The 10378-nt window shown below is 39.9% G+C and overlaps 1 protein-coding gene across 2 annotated transcripts in view; it reads right to left on the reverse strand.

The window, feature by feature from the left end:
- Positions 1-10378, reverse strand: part of LOC112625771 (TIR domain-containing adapter molecule 2) — a 36343-nt gene that overhangs the window by 13747 nt on the left and 12218 nt on the right. Inside the window, exon 1 of one of the 2 annotated variants that reach the window (XM_025387071.1) lies at positions 9966-10375. The exons of the other annotated variant lie outside the window; for it this stretch is intronic. The gene's annotated coding sequence lies outside the window, so the exon portion shown is untranslated. Of the gene's footprint in view, positions 1-9965; positions 10376-10378 lie in introns of those variants that run through there. 2 annotated transcript variants of the gene reach the window in all.

Genomic DNA, 10378 nt, shown 5'->3' on the forward strand with positions numbered 1-10378 from the left:
GGGTTCATGCCATTCTCCTGCCTCAGCCTCCCGAGTAGCTGGGACTACAGGCGCCCACCACCTCGCCCGGCTAGTTTTTTGTATTTTTTAGTAGAGACGGGGTTTCACCGTGTTAGCCAGGATGGTCTCGAACTCCTGACCTCGTGATCCACCCGTCTCGGCCTCCCAAAGTGCTGGGATTACAGGCTTGAGCCACCGCGCCCGGCCCAAATCACACATTTTAAAAAATCCTATGAAACTCAAGGAAAATAAAAAGAAAACCACATCTAGCTATTCTTCCTAATCCTCTCTCTCAATTATTATTAAAGATATAAATTAGCTATTCTTCCTAATCCTCTCTCTCAATTATTATTAAAGATATAAATTCATAATTGGAAATCTCCCCAAAAAGAAAACTCAAGGTTCAAATGGTAGCCAGGGAAGTCTATCAAATATGTAAAGAAAAAAATAATAAAACTAGAAGATTAAAAAAGAAGAAACATTCCCCAACTCATGTTTATGAGGCCAGCATAATCATGACACCAAGGACTGATGTGAATATTACAAAAAGGAAAATTATAGATCAATCTAACTCATGATTACTTCAAAAATCATAAACAAAATATTAGAAAAATGGATCCTTTTTATAAAAAGGATAATACATCACAACCAAGTTGGGTTTATTTTAGGGATGCAAGGTTGATCTGACAGGTAAAAATTGATCAATGTGGCTGGGTGTGGTGGCTCATGCCTGTAATCCCAGCACTTTGGGAGGCCAAGGTGGGCAGATCATTTTAAGGCCAGGAGTTCAAGACCAACCTGACCAACATGGCAAAACTCCATCTTTACTAAAAATACAAAAATTAGCCAGGTGTGGTGCCACACACCTGTAATCCCAGCTACTCAGGTGGGTGAGGCAGGAGGATTGCTTGAACACAGGAGGCGGAGGTTGCAGTGAACCGAGATCCTGTCACTGCACTCCAGCCTGGGTGACAGAATGAGATCCTGTCTCAAAAAAAAAAAAAAAAAAAAAAAAAAAATCAATATAACTAATCACATTGACAATTAAAAATAAAAATCTTTTGATACAATTTAACATCCATTCATTATACAAACTCTTAGCAAACTGGAAATAAGAGGGTCTTCTATCATCTGAAAATTTAAAAAATTACCAGAACTACTAAAAGATAAGCAAGTTTAGCAAGAACATGGATATAATAAGGTCAACATAAACAATTCGATTGTATTTTTGAATACCAATAACAAAGATAAAAGATACAATTACAAAAAATGTCATTTTTCAATAGATCAAAAAATATCAAATACTTTGGCATACATCTAATGAAAAAAACGGGCAAGATTTCCACGCAGAAATATTAGTGAGATAAAATATAAAAGGAAAATACTAAATAAATGCACATATATATCATGTTTATTATTTGAAATATTCAATATAGTAAAGATGCCAATTCTCTCTAAATTGATATATAGACTCAATGCAATACCAATCAAAATCTCAACAAGACTTTTTTAAGTTGAGTTTTACAGGTTCAATTCCAGAATTTCTATGGAAATATAAAGGGTAAGAATAGTCAATACACTTGGAAGAATAAGTTGGGAGGACTTGCTCTATCGGGCATCAACACTTACTATAAAGTTACAATAATGAAGACAATGTAATACGGCAAAATGTTAGACAAATTGCTAATAGAATGGGATAAGGAGCTCTGAAACAGATTCACACATATATGGACACTTGATGTACAACAAAAGAGGTACTGCAGAGTCGCGGGGAAAAGAAAAAATCTTTGGGAAAAGTGACTGTAGGTCAGAAAATGGTTACATGGGTGATTGTTTATTTATTCAACTATATACTTTGCTCTATGCACTTTTGTGTTCTATGTTATTACTATATAAAAACATTTTTCAAAAATGTGAGTATCACGCTTGGTCCTTTTCTCTTCTGCCAGGATACTCAGCCTTCTCAGCTCTGTAACTTCATCCATGCCTGAAATGTGTTTCCTCTGACTAAAATGACCTTTGTAACATTATCTACTTATTTTTTTAAAAGTTATCAAATTAAATATATTATAATACTTACAGTATGATCCCAATTCTGTGTTAAAATTACACTGAATATGTGCATCTTTGCATATGCTTGCTTAAAAGTATGTGTATGTATACATAAAATATTCACATACACCCAAACACACATATGGTTGTGTGCTTTCCTATGCAATACCAATCCATGAGAGCACTGTTTGTCTTAGATGTCTTTTTATAATTTTAAATAAACAAATGTATGTAAGCATGTGTGTTTAAATACCAAATAGCAGAGTTATACATTTTTTGCCAGTAGATCAGTCAGCTTAGGAGACTAAGTTCTGTCACTGGCTCTTAGCCAAGAAATACAAAATTATTCAACTTACTAAGTTTTCCTCAGTCTGAATGGCAGCTTGACAAGGTGTTTATACTGTGTGCCAAAATGTTGTTTTCTAGCAAACAGTTTTCATGCATAACGTCTACATAAAAGTGACAGTGGCTAGACCTGTTAGAAAAAAAAATACATGATAGATGTTTTGGCTAAAAGTACTTTCAGGAAATGACCACAGAAAAAAGAGGATACAAAAGCAGGCAATTAGGAATTGGTGAAATCTTTTGGCATTAAGAAGGTACCATAAATACCCTTGCAGCCTAGGAGGAGGAGGACTGACTCACAATTGGATAAACTGAAATAAATGATGGCTAAAGGCGTATCATGACTTTAGGAGATTTTTTTAGGAGACAAGCTCATCCCCATCTGAGATGACAGATACAGACTCAATTCAGTCTGTGACTTGTTTCCAAACAGCACTCCCTTCTCTAGGTTTGTAGCACCCCTGATTCTGCACACGGCTCTGACATGATTCCAAGGGAGACTGGGCCACAAGAACTAATATGAGTGATAGATATCAAATGGGGCTTGGTACAGTCATTCCCTCTGTTGACCAGAGTTTGCTTACTGGGTCAAGCTAATAGTACCTGGGCCATAATAGGCATTCAATAAGTATAGGGTAAATGGACACATGGACAGACAGATGGATCAACCAATCAATCAGTCAATCAATCTTTCCTCTTCAATCTTCTCTGCCTCGGTCAATGATACTAATATCCTCTTTACCTATGAAGACAGAAACCTAGAAATTATTCTCATATTCTTTCACCCATTCAAACAAACCCTCCCCACAACTCCACCCACTAAACTTTAGGTCCTGCTAATAACTCTGTCTCCTAAACATATCTGTCTCTTTTCCCATTCTCTCCATTCCCTGCCTATGCTTTAGTTCAAGACCTATATTATTCCTCCTTAGAGGATTACAGATTCCCATAATATCCAACTAGTTTCATTGCCTCCAGTCTCTTTCCTCTTTACATCATTTCTAGATAGATCTTTCTGCAATGGAAAACTGATCCTGTTTTTCTCTTGCTTAAAGATCCCTTTGATAATACGCTAATGCCTTCAAGAAAAACTCTGTGTTATGGGAATAACATTCTAGGCCCTCTATGATCCAATCTCTCCTTTTATCCATAACATTTGCTCCTACCATGTTACTCTTGAGACTTCTAATATCCACCTGTTTACAGTTTCCCCAAATGTCATGTCTTACCTCCATGTTCCATCTTAGAATATACCCTTCCCCAACCATCTACATGAATAGCTCCTTTTTATGATTCAAGACACTACTCAAGGATTGCATTTCCTTTTATCTCCAAGTTAAATTAAGTACTCATCCTCTGTATATCCATAATATCTGGTTCACATCTCTTATAATATGTATTGCACAGCACTCTTAATTTGTCTTACTTGCTGACCTGGAAGGTAGCTTGGACCTCATTTTCCCAGACTTCTCCATCATGGTAAATGGCATTATCATTTGTCCTGTTCTGACCCAAAACCTGGGGTATCCTTGACGCCTTCCTTTTACTCTCCTATTCCTACACTTCCAAGTGATCACCAAGTCCTGTGTATCTAACTCTAACAGACAATCTCAAATCGTTTCAAGTTTCCTCTCTACCACATTTTCATTCTAGATCAATGTCTCTACCCTGGTCTCTGCGTTGCCTCCTAATTGGTCCCCTACTCTCAGTCAGTCTAATCTATTCTCCACTCAACAGCAAGGATGATCTTTCAAAACATCTGATTTGACTTACTCCCATTTATAACCCTGCATTGGCTTCCTACTGTGCTTGATATAAAAATTTCTTGATATGACAAATAATACCCTGCATAGCCTGACTACTTCAGCTCCAACCCCATCTCATGCTTTTCTGCACTTTGTTCCTCCGGCTCCCTGCACATGGGTCTTCATGGGTCTGTGAGAGTTGTCAGAATCAAAATCGAGTCACTAGTGTTAAAAAACCAGACAATCAGAGCCAGGGAAGGCCATGAAGGAAAGGTTCTTATACATATATGCCTAGTAACCAGAATTATCAAAAAAAGTCTCCACAAAAACCAGAACCTTGCACAAATGCCATCACAGTCCTATACAAAAAGTACTTCTGCGAGAACATCTGCCCCGCAACTTCCTGTCCAACTTCAGACTGGTGCCACCCTTGTTATTTATCCACAAGCCAAAAATAATATCTCAAAACAATTATGTAAACCTCCTCATTTTTACTTTGAAAATTTTTGTCTGCCTTTACTTCCCTGAGTACACACAATTTACTATGGAACACATATTCCCACTGCAATGCCCATTTCTGAATAAATATTACTTTCTTTTAGAGAGCCTCTCTCTCTGTTATCTAGGTTGACAGACCTTTTTGTCAGTTTCTCAAACTGGCTTAGCTTTCTCTTGTCATGAAATCTATGGAGATATTTTCTTGCAAATTTGAAGTGTGAGTTAGATGACTATATTTTATTATCATAAGAGATCTTGTACATAGTGTCATAAGCTAGTTAAAATTCCACTGGAGGTAAAAATCAAAATATCCCAAAACTGGGGAATGACAATATTAACTATGTCACATTATTCATATGACTGAATCCTATTAAACCATTAAAAATGTTTAGAATGTTATAATTTTAATGACATGAGAAAATGCTTCTCATGACACGAAAATGAAATGTAATTAAAGCAAAAAGAACTGACTATAAGATAGTATACAGAATACGATTTCAGCTTTGTTAAACAAAATGCAGTACAGTCATCTCTTGGTATACTTAAGGTTAGAGAAGACTGATTCTAGGAGTTCCAGGACCCCTGAATATACCAAAATCCAAGAATACTCAAGTCTCACAGTCAGCCTGCACAGCCTGCCTATAAGAAAAGTAACCTCTCCATATGTGTGGCTTTTGAATCCTGGAATACTGCATTTTTGATCCGTGTTTTGTTCGAGAAAATCCACATATGAGGGGAGCCACATAATACAAACCTGTGTTGTTCATGGGCCAAGTGAATACCAAAAAAGTAACATTGATACTCTGTGAATGGTATAAGCATAAGAATATATAAATGTGTGTGTATATATGTATTCTTTCATGTATGTATATGTGAAGAACTCACATATGTTCTTCACATGTACATATATAGACACATATATGTTCACTTTTTCAAACGATGATCATACAATCTGAAAAAATAGTTTTTTAGTAAATAAAAATTCATTTTCTAGGCTTTATATTTTTATAAATATCAATTATGTCAGTAATTGTCAACAATTATGTCAATTATGTCGACCTGATTTCCATCTAAATAGTAACTTCCTTATACATATATATCTTTTCCAACGCCTTTGGTAAGTGTCTTCCTTACAAGCTCTATCTGTACATTCCAAATGAGTTTAGCCTATCTCCAGGTGTAGCTCTATTTCATCTGTTTTTTATTCATATGCAAATATTCCAAGAGCTTGGGTTTGCTAACTCTAAACCAAATAGGGCTTCTCCAATACTCTTCTTAAGTACCAGAAGACAGAACATTCATCTTCATAGTATCTAAAATAGGTCCTTGAGCAAGTCAATGTTTAAAAAATGCTTCTATCTGATCTTTACCTGGGCACTGCTTTTTCATCTTGTGGACCCTATCTCTTCACTCAGTTGCTAGGAAGCTCCAGATTAATGAGCGCTCTGGCCAACAGACAGAAGCTTATGGCAGGTGTTTTGATGCTATTAATAACTTCACTCCTAGCTTCCGCTTAACCCTCTTACTCTTCTCTTTGTTCCATATTCCAAATCTACTTATTTTATTTAATCTCATTTTGGAAATATTTATTTAAGTATCTTAAATCCTAATTCTAAAATGAGAAGGAATTTTCTTCTTTTCCTTTAAAAGAAGGGGCAATAGTACCTGTGCTACTGATAACAGAACCAGTTCCTAGGGATTAAAATGAGAAATAAGGATTATAAATTAAACAATCTTTTAGTTGCTACACCTCTTCATAAAGATGAAAATATTGTTTTTCATTTCTACATAGTCCTCAAGAGAGAACTGGGGCCAGGTGCAGTGGTATGTGCCTCTAGTCCCAGCTATTTGGAAGGTTGAGGTGGGAAGATTGCTTGAGCCCATGAGTTTAAGGCCTGCGTGGGCAACACAGCAAGACCTTGTCTCAAAAAAAAAAAAAAAAGAGTTGAATGTATATAATATCTTATAAAATCTTGACAACTCTGATATTGGCTTAGTCACTGCAGAACTTAGAAACTTGTATATTCTTCTCTGAACAAGAGTCTTTATTTTTCTTCTTCCCATAAACTACCTGTTGCAGGTACCATTCAAAGAGTCTCCAAATGTTAGATTATTGCTTCCTATTTCCCATTGCCCCTATTGGTGGGGGTGAGGGGGTAACTGGCCCCCACCAAATATTCCTTTTAGTGAACTGGATATTTTTCTTCCATTTTCTGTATCTAAAAATGAAAACTGATGTTAAAGGGCAAATCTCCAAATCGGGAAGAGATTTTATAAAAACACAGAATTTAAAGGCAAACTGTCTATCTTATCAAAATTAGGCTAAAAAGAAAAATGGTTGTGCATTTTTAATATTAGAGAACTCAAGCAACCAACAATGTTTTAAAGGTGCCATAAGCTTCATGGAATACTAGAGAGTAGCATTCAGTATTTAATAACAACCTACCGCACAAGTCCAGCAGCAAAACAGATCTTGCTGCAATAGCACAGTAACCTTTGAGGCAGCATGCTAACAGAGAAGTGAGGGAGTACAGTGTGCAATGGTCTAGCAGAGACCCGCTGCAGGCAAAGGCAACAGCAGCACAATCAGTGTTACTACAGTGGAGTGGGTGAGAGGGAAATCAGAAGATGAGTTCAGAGAAGTAGTCAGGGACTAGATCATACAGGGCTTTAAAGCCATTGTAAGTCTGTTTGTGTGTGTGTGTGTGTGTGTGTGTGTTTTATTTGTGTTTTTTTGTTGTTGTTTTTTGTGATTCTGATGAGAAGGTTTTGAAGGGAAATGAAAGTTCTGAGTATGTATGACAAAACTCACTGCTGTTTGGAAAAGACTATAGAGGAGGAAGGGCAGAGGCAGAGACTTCTCACTCATGTAGGTAGGACTGTGGCTTAGCTTACAGAGAGAGGGAGAGGTGGGCAGATTTGGATCTTTTGTTTCAAGATAGAGTGAACAGAATTTGCTGGATGCTTGGATGCGGGGTCTGACCTAAAAAGAGAAGTCAAGAGTAATTTCCTAGAATTCCGGCCTACTTGAATGGCAGTAACTGAGGCTGTTTATTGAGATAAGGGGAGGGAGCTGAGGGGAAACAGAGGGAGAACTTGGTGAGTGTGGCATCAGTAGTTCTGTCTGTCCATACTAAATTTAAATGCCTATCAGACTTCCAAATGGAAATGCTGAGTAACCAGCTGGACATACACATCTGGAGCTCAGAAGAGCAGTAAAGCTAGAAATAAAATTTTAGAAGTCATTAGCTGATAGATGTTATTTATAGTCAAGGAATATGCCTTGGGATAGAAATTGTCCTGGGAGAAAGTATGGCTAGAAAAATATGGCCAAGAAATGAATTTTGTGGCATACTAAGATTTAGTGGTGGGGAAGCCTGGAGACACAAAGAAGCAGAATGAAATGCAAGAGAATGTGGTGACCTGGAAGCCAAGTGAAGAAAAAAGAATATTAGTGCAGAACATTAGTGAAGAAGAAAGAATATTAAGGAGGAAGGAGTGATCAAATGCTACTGAGGGGTCAGGAAAGATAAGAACTGTGCACAGATACAGGATTTCACAAGACAGCCATTGGCAATGTCAGGTCCATGTAGGGGGTAATGGGGACAAAAAGCCTCAGATGAGAGGGGGTAGGAGGAAACAGGGGAAATGAAAATGGAGACTTAGAGGTAAATCTTTCAAAGACGATTTTTGTTTGTTTGTTATAAAAAGAAGCAAAGTAGTGGAGTGGGACCTAGAATGGGATGTGTGGTCTAGGGGGATTAAAGACAAAAGATTTAACAGCAGATATTTGTTAAATGAATACATTTTAAGAATATCATAAGGAACAAATGACTCAACAGATAGATAGGTGTGCATGATTCAACAGTGTAAACATGATTTGTACTTCAAGTTCCATACAGTAAGACGTACATGTCACATTTACTTTGCTTCAAATGCAGGTGTCAATATCCTATATCTGCTTATCTATTTTCTGACTTGAATGAAATATAAAATGGAGTGGCTTAACTCCATTGATAACCAACCTACTACTTCAAAATATTAAAATGTAAGGATTGATGGGCTGATAGGTGCAGCAAACCACCATGGCACACGTTTATGTATGTAACAAACCTGCACAAGTATCCCAGAACATAAAATGAAATTAAATAATAAAAAAATAGAAATACAGGCCGGGCGCGGTGGCTCAAGCCTGTAATCCCAGCACTTTGGGAGGCCGAGACGGGCGGATCACGAGGTCAGGAGATCGAGACCATCCTGGCTAACACGGTGAAACCCCGTCTCTATTAAGAAATACAAAAAACTAGCCGGGCGAGGTGGCGGGCGCCTGTAGTCCCAGCTACTCGGGAGGCTGAGGCCGGAGAATGGCGTGAACCCGGGAGGCGGAGCTTGCAGTGAGCTGAGATCCGGCCACTGCACTCCAGCCTGGGTGACAGAGCGAGACTCCGTCTCAAAAAAAAAAAAAAAAATAGAAATACAGATTCTGGAAATCAAGCTTACCAAATTAAACTTTCAGAGGTAGGGGGGATGCATTTTAAACAAAAGTCCCAAATGCGTCTTCCCATCAGGCTTGTTTGAAAAACACTAATCTAAGGAATACTAAACACTTGGAGAAGGACAAGTTCTTCTCCTTTGTAGACGTGCAATGCGGGTTCAGGGGATAACACTTCAACTCTATACAGTGGTGTATTTTTACCTCCAGATCATATAGCCTTTCTCACCCTTGCTTTCCAAAATTAAAAGGATAAATTAAAAAAATAATGTGAGAATATTTTAAAAGACTTTTCTTTAAAAAAAAGTTTACTACCATGGAAAGCTGGTGAGGTCCTAATATACTGAAAAATAGCTCACAGCTGCCAGTCAAACTATTTTTATCCAAATTAGCTTTGGACAAAAAGCCAAGTAGGAAAAACCCACGCCAAAACCTCCAGCACTGGTTCAGTGTGCCTGGCAGGGGCTCATCCAGAGCCTTTAGAGCATTTAAGACTCTGGGCTATTTGCTTATGGTTCTGAGGTGTATTTTCGAAAATGGGTTTTCTAGTCAAAATGAAACAAAAAGGCAGACAGCTGTGCGGATTTTCCCTTCAGAGTAACCCAAGAGACGGAAAGGCCTGCCTGCTCGCCCTCCCCCACTGGGGACAGCAGCGCCAGCACCCGCGCCGTCCGGTAGGGTGGGCTGGGGAGGTAGCGCAGGCGGCCTGGCCCCCAGTCCACCCCGCGCCCCTGGCGGCCTGGCCCCCAGCCCACCCCGCGCCCCTGGCGGCCTGGCCCCCAGCCCACCCCGCGCCCTCGGCAGCGGCCCCCGCCAGAGTGCCCGGTACTTGCCTGCAGGCGAGCGCCGCCACGGTTAGCCCGTGGCTTTTCTGTCTTCCTTTCTGGCCCAGAGAGCGCCCCAGGCGGTGGGCGTCTTGCCCCGGGCGTCGAGAGGCTGGGGCCGCCCCCTACACGGCGGGCCGCAACCCAGTCCTCGAGACCACAGCAGCCTGCTCCCCGCCGCGCTTGCGGAGTCCGGACGCGCGTGAGTCGCGGGCAGCAGGGACCCCACGCTTTTGGAGACGCGCTGCCTCAGCCCTTGGAGATCGCCTCTCGCCAGGCCTGACTGCTGTTGACGCCCGCCCTGCCGCTCCCGAAGGGCCACTCCCGGCCGGCCGGGCTGCTGCGTTGCCGCAGCGCGCCCCACCCGGGATGTGGCGCTCCGGGCCGGGGCGGTCCAGCTGCGAGTCAGGGGTTAATGTGGC

The sequence above is a fragment of the Theropithecus gelada genome, chromosome 6 (genome assembly GCF_003255815.1).
Source record: "Theropithecus gelada isolate Dixy chromosome 6, Tgel_1.0, whole genome shotgun sequence".
NCBI classification, from domain to species: Eukaryota; Metazoa; Chordata; class Mammalia; order Primates; family Cercopithecidae; genus Theropithecus; species Theropithecus gelada.